Source organism: Oncorhynchus gorbuscha, linkage group LG22 (genome assembly GCF_021184085.1).
Source record: "Oncorhynchus gorbuscha isolate QuinsamMale2020 ecotype Even-year linkage group LG22, OgorEven_v1.0, whole genome shotgun sequence".
NCBI lineage: Eukaryota > Metazoa > Chordata > Actinopteri > Salmoniformes > Salmonidae > Oncorhynchus > Oncorhynchus gorbuscha.
The window spans coordinates 51,621,250-51,635,591 of record NC_060194.1 but is presented as its reverse complement, the minus strand read 5'-3'; the positions used below and the strand labels follow the sequence as shown (position 1 = coordinate 51,635,591).

Sequence of the window (14,342 nt, the reverse complement as noted above, 5' to 3'; positions counted from 1 at the left end):
TTACATCATAATGATTACAGGGACGACCTGATCCTAGATCAGCTCTGAGACTCGTTAAGAATACGGGCCGTGATCACATTGGTGTTAACTAATTCCCAGAGGGCCCAGTGTGGGTTCAGAAACACTGCCTGTAGTTAGCGTCATCTGCTCTTTAGGCCAAAGTCCATTTCCACTGTGTTGCCTTGACCTGGCCTTCTCAGTGCAGAGGATGTACACATTCCTGTTTGTGTTTTCGATGACATTTGTTTAGTCTTATTTGACCACCTCTTTGGAAATCTGTAGCACTGTTGTCTGTATTGTCAATTCTTCACATTCAGTATAAAATTAAAAAACATTTTAAAAATGTATTTCATCATCTTTATTTACACAGCAGTTATCGAAAAGGCAGACTGAATACGTGCTGGTTTTACAGCTTCAGACCACAGAGTTTCCCAGAGGCTCAACATCGTGAGACTTCCAGGATCTCTCTGTGAAACGGAACCAACAGGTTTTGGGGTTTCAGAAGTCAATGAGATTAGTGAATAAAATCTACCGTGGTTTATTTTTCTCGACATCTAAAAGGCACAATCTAGACTGGAGCCAATGTCTGAAGTAGCTGAACGTTGTTGCTCCAACCTCCATGAAACTGACACGTTTTAATTTGTGTCAAGTCAACTTTATATTTAAGGAGTAGCTTTATATTTGCTGAACCAGTTTCTGGCTCTTGAACTCATGACCTACCTGTTCACCAGATGTGCTGCCTTGTCCTGGACCTGCTGTTTCAATGTGCTGCCTTGTCCTGGACCTGCTGTTTCAATGTGCTGCCTTGTTCTGGACCTGCTGTTTCAATGTGCTGCCTTGTTCTGGACCTGCTGTTTCAATGTGCTGCCTTGTTCTGGACCTGCTGTTTCAATGTGCTGCCTTGTTCTGGACCTGCTGTTTCAATGTGCTGCCTTGTTCTGGACCTGCTGTTTCTCCGACCTGTTCACCAGATGTGCTGCCTTGTTCCGGACCTGCTGTTTCAATGTGCTGCCTTGTCCCAGACCTGCTGTTTCAATGTGCTGCCTTGTCCTGGACCTGCTGTTTCAATGTGCTGCCTTGTCCTGGACCTGCTGTTTCAATGTGCTGCCTTGTCCTGGACCTGCTGTTTCAATGTGCTGCCTTGTCCTGGACCTGCTGTTTCAATGACCTGTTCACCAGATGTGCTGCCTTGTTCCGGACCTGCTGTTTCAATGTGCTGCCTTGTCCCAGACCTGCTGTTTCAATGACCTGTTCACCAGATGTGCTGCCTTGTCCCAGACCTGCTGTTTCACCATCTCCTCCCTCTGAATACCCAGAAAAGCCAACTGACAGTTGGTCTGACATGTTGCTGCCTCTGTGATTAATATTTGCTCATCTTGAGGCCTTAATGGCCATGCCTTGTCTGGACACTTTCTAAAATGATCTGCCACTAGTCTGTTCAACATCTCTTGTCCTGAGATCCCTAAAGATTGGGAATGTGCATCCTCTTCCAAGGGGACACTCTAGACCCAAACTGTTACAGACTTATATCCATCCTGCCCTGCCTCTAGACCCAAACTGTTACAGACCTATATCCATCCTGCCCTGCCCAGACCCAAACTGCTACAGACCTATATCCATCCTGACCTGCCTCAGACCCAAATGTGCAGACCTATATCCAGACCTGCTGTTTCAAACTGTGCTGACCTTGTCCTGCCCTGCTGTTTCAATGTGCAGACCTTGTCCTCCTGCCCTGCTGCCTCAATGACCTGTTCAGACCAGATGTGCCTGCCCTGCCTCTAGACCTGCTGTTTCAGACCTGTTCCATCCAGATGTGCTGCCCTGTCCCAGACCTGCTGTTACAGACCATCCATCCTCCCTGCATCTGACCCAAACTGCTACAAAAGCCAATCCATCCTGTCCTGCCCTGCCTCTGACCCTCTGTGATTAATATTTGCCATCTTGCCCTGGCCTTAACCCAAACTGTTACAGACCTATATCTATCCTGCCCTGCCTCTAGACCCAAACTGTTCAACATCTCCATCCTGCCCTGCCTCTAGATCCCAAACTGTTACAGACCTAGCCCTGCCCTGCCTCTAGACCCAAACTGTTACAGACCTCTTCCATCCTGCCCTGCCTCTAGACCCAAACTGTTACAGACCTATATCCATCCTGCCCTGCCTCTAGACCCAAACTGTTACAGACCTATATCCATCCTGCCCTGCCTCTAGACCCAAACTGTTACAGACCTATATCCATCCTGCCCTGCCTCTAGACCCAAACTGTTATAGACCTATATCCATCCTGCCCTGCCTCTAGACCCAAACTGTTACAGACCTATATCCATCCTGCCCTGCCTCTAGACCCAAACTGTTACAGACCTATATCCATCCTGCCCTGCCTCTAGACCCAAACTGTTACAGACCTATATCCATCCTGCCCTGCCCTGCCTCTAGACCCAAACTGTTACAGACCTATATCCATCCTGCCCTGCCTCTAGACCCAAACTGTTACAGACCTATATCCATCCTGCCCTGCCCTGCCTCTAGACCCAAACTGTTACAGACCTATATCCATCCTGCCCTGCCTCTAGACCCAAACTGTTAGACCTATATCCATCCTGCCCTGCCTCTAGACCCAAACTGCTACAGACCTATATCCATCCTGCCCTGCCTCTAGACCCAAACTGTTACAGACCTATATCCATCCTGCCCTGCCCTGCCTCTAGACCCAAACTGTTATAGACCTATATCCATCCTGTCCTGCCTTTCTAAAGTCTTCAAAAGTTAAGTTAACAAACAGATCACTGAACATTTTGAATCCCACCGTACCTTCTCCGCTATGGAATCCGGTTTCTGAGCTGGTCATGGGTGCACCTCAGCCACGTTCAAGGTCCTAAACGCCATCGATAAAAGACAGTTCTGTGCAGCCGTCTTCATCGATCTGGTCAAGGCTTTCGACTGTCAATCATGGCGGACCAACCAAGAACATGCAGACTGAATAACAAACAAATTAATCAACTATTTTTATTTAAATTTAACTAGGCAAGTCCGTTAAGAACAAATTCATATTTACAATGACGGCCTAGACGATTGCTGGGCCAATTGTGCGCCGCCTTATGGGACTCCCAATCATAGCCGGTTGTGATACAGCCTGGAATCGAACCAGGGTGTCTGTAGTGATGCCTCTAGCACTGAGATACAGTGCCACTTGGGAGCCCAAAACTAACATAACATTAGGGGAAAACACACACGGAGTGTACAAACAATTAAACACCTTCCTAATATTGAGTTGCACTAACCTTTGTCCTCATGACAGCCTCCATTCATCAGGACATGGACTCCACAAGGATGCTGGTCCATGTCGACTCCAATGCTTCCCAACAGTTGTGTCAAGTTGGCTGGATGTCTTTTGGGTGGTGGACCATTCTTGATAGACACCGGAAACTGTTGAGCGTAAAAACCCAGCAGCATTGCAGTTCTTGACTCAAACTGGTGCGCCTAGAACTGGGGAGGCTCGTGGTAATGGCTAGAGGGGAAAGGTATCAAACACATGGTTTTCATGCCGTTCCAGTCCTCCAATCACCAGTCTCCTGTGGTTCAAAGGCACTTCAATCTTTTGTTTTGCCAATTCTCCCTCAAATGGCACACATACAATCATCTCAAGACTTAAATCCTTATTTAACCCGTCTCCTCCCCTTCATCTACATGTCTCCCCCCATTCATCTATCATGTCTCCCCCCTTCATCTACATGTCATCTACATGTCTCCCCCCTTCATCTACATGTCTCCTCCCCTTCATCTACATGTCTCCTCCCTCCCCCTTCATCTACGTCTCCCCCCTTCATCTACATCTACACTGATTGAAGTGGATTTAACAAGTGACATCAATAAGGGATCATATCTTTCACCTGGTCAGTCTGTCATGGAAGGAGCAGGTGTTCCTAATGTTTTGTACAGTGTATATTTGCTATTACTAACAATGACCATCCAGTTTGGGAGAATACAAAAGGTTTAAGGAAAGTGGTTAATTTATTAGTGTAAAACATGGTTTAGTGTCAGTGACTGCTGTATAGTACCGCCCCAATGCAATAGAACCGATGACATCAGGAAAGATAGGAAGGACATTTCCCAACATCACATAATAAGTAATTTGAGCTTCAAGGTGATTAGTGACTCTGTCCAGCTCTTTGCTCAGGCTGATTCCCTCCAGGACTACATTTCCCATGATGCTCCTTTGATCACCAGCCGCGTGTGGGTGTCCACTTTCCCACCAGCCGACCTCCAGAGTGGACGTAGTACACAGAATGCATCATGGCTGTTGCACAAGCCTGGATGAACACACCTATCTATATTAGACCTCTGACATGCAGAACAAGTAGTGTACAATGACAACTTAAAGATACTAACGTGGTAGGGGATGACTGAATAGGGGAGGAGTAAGGGATGACTACTAACGTGGTAGGGGATGACTAATAAGGAGTAGGGGATGACTGAATAGGGGAGGATGACTGAATAGGGGATGAGTACTAATGCATTAGGGGATGACTGAATAGGGGAGGAGTAAGGGATGAGTACTAATGCAGTAGGGGATGACTGAATAGGGGATGAGTACTAATGCCGTAGGGGATGACTGAATAGGGGAGGAGTAAGGGATGAGTACTAATGCAGTAGGGGATGACTGAATAGGGGATGAGTACTAATGCAGTAGGGGATGACTGAATAGGGGAGGAGTACTAATGCAGTAGGGGATGACTGAATAGGGGAGGAGTAAGGGATGAGTGCTGACGCGTTAGGGGATGAGTGGATGAGTAAATGAGTACTAATGCAGTAGGGGATGAGTACCAATTTGTAAGTCGCTCTGGATAAGAGCGTCTGCTAAATGACTTAAATGTAATGTAATGTACTAATGCGTTAGGGGATGACTGAATAGGGGAGGAGTAGGGGATGAGTGGATGAGTACTAATGCAGTAGGGGAGGAGTAAGGGATGAGTACTAATGCATTAGGGGGTGACTGAATAGGGGAGGAGTAAGGGATGAGTGCTGATGCGTTAGGGGATGAGTGGATGAGTACTAATGCAGTAGGGGATGAGTACTAATGCGTTAGGGGATGACTGAATAGGGGAGGAGTAAGGGATGAGTACTAATGCGTTAGGGGATGACTGAATAGGGGAGGAGTAAGGGATGAGTACTAATGCGTTAGGGGATGACTGAATAGGGGAGGAGTAAGGGATGAGTACTAATGCGTTAGGGGATGACTGAATAGGGGAGGAGTAAGGGATGAGTACTAATGCGTTAGGGGATGACTGAATAGGGGAGGAGTAAGGGATGAGTGCTAATGTGGTAGGGGATGACAATAGGGGAGGAGTAAGGGATGAGTACTAATGTGGTAGGGGATGAGTGGATGAGTAAATGAGTACTAATGCAGTAGGGGATGAGTACTCACATGGTAAGGTATAATAGTCAGCAGTGTTCCCAGGGGGTATCTGCTGTAGTCTAGTTGTCCTGAGAGAGGCTCCACTCTGCCATGCTCCTGGGTCATAGACAACAACCTGCAGGGGGACGGACAGACACAGGGAGGACAGGGGTCAGACTAGTGGTACTGCAGAAGTATAGGAGTAGTAGCAGTACAGTAGTAATATAGTAGGTCAGGATGTACCTCTAACAGTAATATCAGTCCTAGTATTACCATAGTAGTAATATAGTAGTACCTGAGGTCAGGGTGTCCCTCTAACAGTAATATCAGTCGTAGTATTACCATAGTAGTACTGTAGTAGTACCTGAGGTCAGGATGTCCCTCTAACAGTAATATCAGTCGTAGTATTACCATAGTAGTACTGTAGTAGTACCTGAGGTCAGGATGTCCCTCTAACAGTAATATCAGTCGTAGTATTACCATAGTAGTACTGTAGTAGTACCTGAGGGCAGGATGTCCCTCTAACAGTAATATCAGTCGTAGTATTACCATAGTAGTACTGTAGTAGTACCTGAGGTCAGGATGTCCCTCTAACAGTAATATCAGTCGTAGTATTACCATAGTAGTACTGTAGTAGTACCTGAGGGCAGGATGTCCCTCTAACAGTAATATCAGTCATAGTATTACCATAGTAGTACTGTAGTAGTACCTGAGGTCAGGATGTCCCTCTAACAGTAATATCAGTCGTAGTATTACCATAGTAGTACTGTAGTAGTACCTGAGGTCAGGATGTACCTCTAACAGTAATATCAGTCATAGTATTACCATAGTAGTACTGTAGTAGTACCTGAGGTCAGGATGTACCTCTAACAGTAATATCAGTCGTAGTATTACCATCGTAGTACTGTAGTAGTACCTGAGGTCAGGATGTCCCTCTATAACAGCGTATCCAGTGGGCAGTTTCCCAGCTCCATCGAGACTGAAATGTGATAATACAGTACTATGACAGTGGTAACAACAGTACTATGACAGTAGTAATACCAGTACTATGACAGTAGTAATACCAGTACTATGACAGTAGTAATACCAGTACTATGACAGTGGTAACAACAGTACTATGACAGTAGTAATACCAGTACTATGACAGTAGTAAAAACAGTACTATGACAGTAGTAACAACAGTACTATGACAGTAGTAATACCAGTACTATGACAGTGGTAACAACAGTACTATGACAGTAGTAATACCAGTACTATGACAGTAGTAATACCAGTACTATGACAGTAGTAATACCAGTACTATGACAGTAGTAATACCAGTACTATGACAGTAGTAACAACAGTACTATGACAGCAGTGTAAACAGTACTGACAGTAACTGTACTATGACAGTAGTAATACCAGTACTATGACAGTAGTAATACCAGTACTATGACAGTAGTAATACCAGTACTATGACAGTAGTAATACCAGTACTATGACAGTATTATAATAGTAATAACAGTACTATGACAGTAGTAACAACAGTACTATGACAGTAGTATAGTAGTATAATAGTAATAACAGTACTATAACAGTAGTATAGTAGTATAATAGTAATAACAGTACTATAACAGTAGTATAGTAGTATAATAGTAATAACAGTACTATAACAGTAGTATAGTAGTATAATAGTAATAACAGTACTATAACAGTAATAACAGTACTATAACAGTAGTATAATAGTAATAACAGTAGTATGACAGTATAATAGTAATAACAGTAGTATGACAGTAGTATAATAGTAATAACAGTAGTATAATAGTAATAACAGTACTATGACAGTAGTATAGTAGTATAATAGTAATAACAGTACTATAACAGTAGTATAATAGTAATAACAGTAGTATAATAGTAATAACAGTAGTATAATAGTAATAACAGTAGTATAATAGTAATAACAGTAGTATAATAGTAATGTAATAACAGTAGTATAATAGTAATGTAATAACAGTAGTATAATAGTAATGTAATAACAGTAGTATAATAGTAATGTAATAACAGTAGTATAATAGTAATAACAGTAGTATAATAGTAATAACAGTAGTATGACAGTAGTATAGTAGTATAATAGTAATAACAGTACTATAACAGTAGTACAGTAGTATAATAGTAATAACAGTAGTATAATAGTAATAACAGTACTATGACAGTAGTATAGTAGTATAATAGTAATAACAGTACTATGACAGTAGTATAATAGTAATAACAGTACTATGACAGTAGTATAATAGTAATAACAGTAGTATAATAGTAATAACAGTAGTATAATAGTAATAACAGTACTATGACAGTAGTATAATAGTAATAACAGTAGTATAATAGTAACAACAGTACTATGACAGTAGTATAATAGTAATAACAGTACTATGACAGTAGTATAGTAGTATAATAGTACTTTGACAGTAGTATAGTAGTAATAACAGTAGTATAACAGTAGTATAATAGTAACAGTACTATAACAGTAGTATAATAGTAATAACAGTAGTATGACAGTAGTATAATAGTAATAACAGTAGTATAATGGCAATAACAGTAGTATAATGGCAATAACAGTAGTATGATAGTAGTATAATGGCAATAACAGTAGTATAATGGCAATAACAGTAGTATAATGGCAATAACAGTAGTATGACAGTAGTATAATAGTAATAACAGTAGTATAATAGTAATAACAGTAGTATAATAGTAATAACAGTACTATGACAGTAGTATAATAACAGTAGTATAATAGTAATAACAGTAGTATAATAGTAATAACAGTACTATAATAGTAATAACAGTAGTATAATAGTAATAACAGTACTATGACAGTAGTATAATAATAACAGTAGTATAACAGTACTATGACAGTAGTATAATAGTAATAACAGTACTATGACAGTAGTATAATAGTAATAACAGTACTATGACAGTAGTATAATAATAACAGTAGTATAATAGTAATAACAGTAGTATAATAGTAATAACAGTACTATGACAGTAGTATAATAGTAATAACAGTAGTATAATGGCAATAACAGTAGTATGACAGTAGTATAATAGTAATAACAGTAGTATAACAGTAATAACAGTAGTATAACAGTAATAACAGTAGTATAATAGTAATAACAGTAGTATAATAGTAATAACAGTAGTATAATGGCAATAACAGTAGTATAATGGCAATAACAGTAGTATGACAGTAGTATAATAGTAATAACAGTAGTATAATAGTAATAACAGTACTATGACAGTAGTATAATAGTAATAACAGTAGTATAATGGCAATAACAGTAGTATGACAGTAGTATAACAGTAATAACAGTAGTATAATAGTAATAACAGTAGTATAATAGTAATAACAGTAGTATAATAGTAACAACAGTAGTATAATAGTAACAACAGTAGTATAATAGTAACAACAGTAGTATAATAGTAACAACAGTAGTATAATAGTAACAACAGTAGTATAATAGTAACAACAGTACACACACACTACCCCTCCTACACACACACACACACACACACACACACACACACACACACACACACACACACACACACACACACACACACACACACACACACACACACACACACACACACACACACACTACCCCTCCTACAACCCTACACACACACACACACTACCCCTCCTACACAGGTACACACACACACACACTACCCCTCCTACACAGGTACACACACACACACTACCCCCCTACACACACACACACACACACACACACACACTACCCCTCCTACAACCCTTCATACACACACACACTACCCCTCCTACACAGGTACACACACACACACTACCCCTCCTACACACACACACACCCACTACCCCTCCTACAACCCTTCATACACACCCACTACCCCTCCTACACAGGTACACACACACCCACTACCCCTCCTACACAGGTACACACACACACACACACACACTACCCCTCCTACACAGGTACACACACACACACACACACACTACCCCTCCTACACAGGTACACACACACACACACACTACCCCTCCTACACAGGTACACACACACACACTACCCCTCCTACACAGGTACACACACACACACTACCCCTCCTACACAGGTACACACACACACACTACCCCTCCTACACAGGTACACACACACACTACCCCTCCTACAACCCTTCATACACACACACTACCCCTCCTACAACCCTTCTTACACACCCACTACCCCTCCTACAACCCTTCATACACACCCACTACCCCTCCTACACAGGTACACACACACCCACTACCCCTCCTACACAGGTACACACCCACTACCCCTCCTACAACCCTTCATACACACCCACTACCCCTCCTACACAGGTACACACACACCCACTACCCCTCCTACACAGTTACACACACACTACCCCTCCTACACAGTTACACACACACTACCCCTCCTACACAGGTACACACACACCCACTACCCCTCCTACACAGTTACACACACACTACCCCTCCTACACAGTTACACACACACTACCCCTCCTACACAGTTACACACACACTACCCCTCCTACACAGGTACACACACACACACACACCCACTACCCCTCCTACAACCCTTCACAGTAATTGTTTTAAAGTGTATGTGTGTGTAGGCTTGTCATTCCAGGACTTCTACCAGCGTTGTCGGGAAGCCTTCCTGGTGAACTCTGACCTCACCCTGCGTACCCAGCTCACAGAGTTCAGAGACCACAAACTCATCCGCACACGCAAGGTACACTCACGCACACACACACGGGCGCACACACACAGCTTCAACCTGAAGTTGACTAATTTTTCCCATGATCCCTCAGGGTGCTGATGGAGTGGAGTACCTGCTGGTTGCCGTGGAGACCAGCACTCTGACTGACTTCCTGGAGAAAGAAGTAGAGTGAGGAGAGGATCATGTTCCGTCTTTCTCTCCAACCCAAGAGAACTGGGCCTCACTGGGTCAGACAACTGGGCGGTATTGATAACGGGTCTCGTAGGGTCAGAGAACTGGGTCTCACTGGGTCAGAGAACTGGGCGGTATTGATAACGGGTCTCGTAGGGTCAGATAACTGGGCGGTATTGATAACTGGTCTCGTAGGGTCAGAGAACTGGGCGGTATTGATAACTGGTCTCGTAGGGTCAGAGAACTGGGCGGTATTGATAACGGGTCTCGTAGGGTCAGAGAACTGGGCGGTATTGATAACTGGTCTCGTAGGGTCAGAGAACTGGGCGGTATTGATAACTGGTCTCGTAGGGTCAGAGAACTGGGCGGTATTGATAACGGGTCTCGTAGGGTCAGATAACTGGGCGGTATTGATAACAGGTCTCGTAGGGTCAGACAACTGGGCGGTATTGATAACTGGTCTCGTAGGGTCAGAGAACTGGGCGGTATTGATAACGGGTCTCGTAGGGTCAGAGAACTGGGCGGTATTGATAACGTCGGAGTCGTTTTTGCCTTTTACATCATAATGATTACAGGGACGACCTGATCCTAGATCAGCTCTGAGACTCGTTAAGAATACGGGCCGTGATCACATTGGTGTTAACTAATTCCCAGAGGGCCCAGTGTGGGTTCAGAAACACTGCCTGTAGTTAGTGTCATCTGCTCTTTAGGCCAAAGTCCATTTCCACTGTGTTGCCTTGACCTGGCCTTCTCAGTGCAGAGGATGTACACATTCCTGTTTGTGTTTTCGATGACATTTGTTTAGTCTTATTTGACCACCTCTTTGGAAATCTGTAGCACTGTTGTCTGTATTGTCAACTCTTCACATTCAGTATAAAATTAAAAAACATTTAAAAAATGTATTTCATCATCTTTATTTACACAGCAGTTATCGAAAAGGCAGACTGAATACGTGCTGGTTTTACAGCTTCAGACCAGAGAGTTTCTCAGAGGCTCAACATCGTGAGACTTCCAGGATCTCTCTGTGAAACGGAACCAACAGGTTTTGGGGTTTCAGAAGTCAATGAGATTAGTGAATAAAATCTACCGTGGTTCATTTTTCTCGACATCTAAAAGGCGCAATCTAGACTGGAGCCAATGTCTGAAGTAGCAGAACGTTGTTGCTCCAACCTCCATGAAACTGACACGTTTTAATTTGTGTCAAAAGTCAACTTTATATTTAAGGAGTAGCTTTATATTTGCTGAACCAGTTTCTGGCTCTTGAACTCTGACCTGTTCACCAGATGTGCTGCCTTGTTCTGGACCTGCTGTTTCAATGTGCTGCCTTGTTCTGGACCTGCTGTTTCAATGTGATGCCTTGTCCTGGACCTGCTGTTTCAATGTGATGCCTTGTCCTGGACCTGCTGTTTCAATGTGCTGCCTTGTCCTGGACCTGCTGTTTCAATGTGCTGCCTTGTCCTGGACCTGCTGTTTCAATGTGATGCCTTGTCCCAGACCTGCTGTTTCAATGTGCTGCCTTGTTCTGGACCTGCTGTTTCAATGTGCTGCCTTGTCCCAGACCTGCTGTTTCAATGTGCTGCCTTGTCCTGGACCTGCTGTTTCTCTGACCTGTTCACCAGATGTGCTGCCTTGTCCTGGACCTGCTGTTTCAATGTGCTGCCTTGTCCTGGACCTGCTGTTTCATTGTGCTGCCTTGTCCTGGACCTGCTGTTTCTCTGACCTGTTCACCAGATGTGCTGCCTTGTCCTGGACCTGCTGTTTCAATGTGCTGCCTTGTTCTGGACCTGCTGTTTCAATGTGCTGCCTTGTTCCGGACCTGCTGTTTCTCTGACCTGTTCACCAGATGTGCTGCCTTGTTCCGGACCTGCTGTTTCAATGTGCTGCCTTGTCCCGGACCTGCTGTTTCAATGTGCTGCCTTGTTCCGGACCTGCTGTTTCTCTGACCTGTTCACCAGATGTGCTGCCTTGTCCCAGACCTGCTGTTTCAATGTGCTGCCTTGTCCCAGACCTGCTGTTTCAATGTGCTGCCTTGTCCTGGACCTGCTGTTTCAATGTGCTGCCTTGTCCCAGACCTGCTGTTTCAATGTGCTGCCTTGTCCCAGACCTGCTGTTTCCCTGACCTGTTCACCAGATGTGCTGCCTTCTCCTGGACCTGCTGTTTCAATGTGCTGCCTTGTCCTGGACCTGCTGTTTCAATGTGCTGCCTTGTCCTGGACCTGCTGTTTCAATGACCTGTTCACCAGATGTGCTGCCTTGTCCTGGACCTGCTGTTTCAATGACCTGTTCACCAGATGTGCTGCCTTGTCCCAGACCTGCTGTTTCAATGTGCTGCCTTGTCCTGGACCTGCTGTTTCAATGTGCTGCCTTGTCCTGGACCTGCTGTTTCAATGACCTGTTCACCAGATGTGCTGCCTTGTCCCAGACCTGCTGTTTCAATGTGCTGCCTTGTCCTGGACCTGCTGTTTCAATGTGCTGCCTTGTCCTGGACCTGCTGTTTCAATGTGCTGCCTTGTCCCAGACCTGCTGTTTTCGACCATCTCCCTCCCGCATCTGAATACTCGGCTATGACAAGCCAACTGACAGTTGGTGCTGACATGTTGCGTCCTCTGTGATTAATATTTGCTCATCTTGAGGCCTTAATGGCCATGCACTCGTCTGGACACTTTCTAAAATGATCTGCCACTAGTCTGTTCAACATCTCTTTCGTATCGTCTGAGATCCCTAAAGATTGGGAAGCTGCCGCGGTCATCCCTCTTCCAAGGGGGAAACACTCTAGACCTAAACTGTTACAGACCTATATCCATCCTGCCCTGCCTCTAGACCCAAACTGCTACAGACCTATATCCATCCTGCCCTGCCTCTAGACCCAAACTGTTACAGACCTATATCCATCCTGCCCTGCCTCTAGACCCAAACTGTTACAGACCTATATCCATCCTGCCCTGCCTCTAGACCCAAACTGTTACAGACCTATATCCATCCTGCCCTGCCTCTAGACCCAAACTGTTACAGACCTATATCTATCCTGCCCTGCCTCTAGACCCAAACTGTTACAGACCTATATCCATCCTACCCTGCCCTGCCTCTAGACCCAAACTGTTACAGACCTATATCTATCCTGCCCTGCCTCTAGACCCAAACTGTTACAGACCTATATCCATCCTACCCTGCCCTGCCTCTAGACCCAAACTGTTACAGACCTATATCCATCCTGCCCTGCCTCTAGACCCAAACTGCTACAGACCTATATCCATCCTGTCCTGCCCTGCCTCTAGACCCAAACTGTTACAGACCTATATCCATCCTGCCCTGCCCTGCCTCTAGACCCAAACTGTTACAGACCTATATCTATCCTGCCCTGCCCTGCCTCTAGACCCAAACTGTTACAGGCCTATATCCATCCTGCCCTGCCTCTAGACCCAAACTGTTACAGACCTATATCCATCCTGCCCTGCCCTGCCTCTAGACCCAAACTGTTACAGACCTATATCCATCCTGCCCTGCCTCTAGACCCAAACTGTTACAGACCTATATCCATCCTGCCCTGCCTCTAGACCCAAACTGTTACAGACCTATATCCATCCTGCCCTGCCTCTAGACCCAAACTGTTATAGACCTATATCCATCCTGCCCTGCCCTGCCTCTAGACCCAAACTGCTACAGACCTATATCCATCCTGTCCTGCCCTGCCTCTAGACCCAAACTGTTACAGACCTATATCCATCCTGCCCTGCCCTGCCTCTAGACCCAAACTGTTACAGACCTATATCTATCCTGCCCTGCCCTGCCTCTAGACCCAAACTGTTACAGGCCTATATCCATCCTGCCCTGCCTCTAGACCCAAACTGTTACAGACCTATATCCATCCTGCCCTGCCTCTAGACCCAAACTGTTACAGGCCTATATCCATCCTGCCCTGCCTCTAGACCCAAACTGTTACAGACCTATATCCATCCTGCCCTGCCTCTAGACCCAAACTGTTACAGACCTATATCCATCCTGCCCTGCCTC

At 44.5% G+C, this 14,342-nt stretch overlaps 2 long non-coding RNA genes across 2 annotated transcripts; one reads left to right on the top strand and one right to left on the bottom strand.

Annotated features, from left to right (window-relative positions):
• Positions 1 to 3,991: 3,991 nt before the first annotated feature.
• Positions 3,992 to 6,449, bottom strand: LOC124010092. The gene is made up of 3 exons (XR_006834360.1): positions 6,311 to 6,449; positions 5,425 to 5,530; positions 3,992 to 4,309 (listed from the first exon to the last, which is right to left on the bottom strand). It is a non-coding gene; the product is annotated as an uncharacterized LOC124010092 (long non-coding RNA).
• Positions 6,450 to 9,873: 3,424 nt separating this feature from the next.
• On the top strand, positions 9,874 to 10,887 carry LOC124010093. Its single transcript, XR_006834361.1, has 2 exons — positions 9,874 to 10,172; positions 10,252 to 10,887. It is a non-coding gene; the product is annotated as an uncharacterized LOC124010093 (long non-coding RNA).
• Positions 10,888 to 14,342: the final 3,455 nt, after the last annotated feature.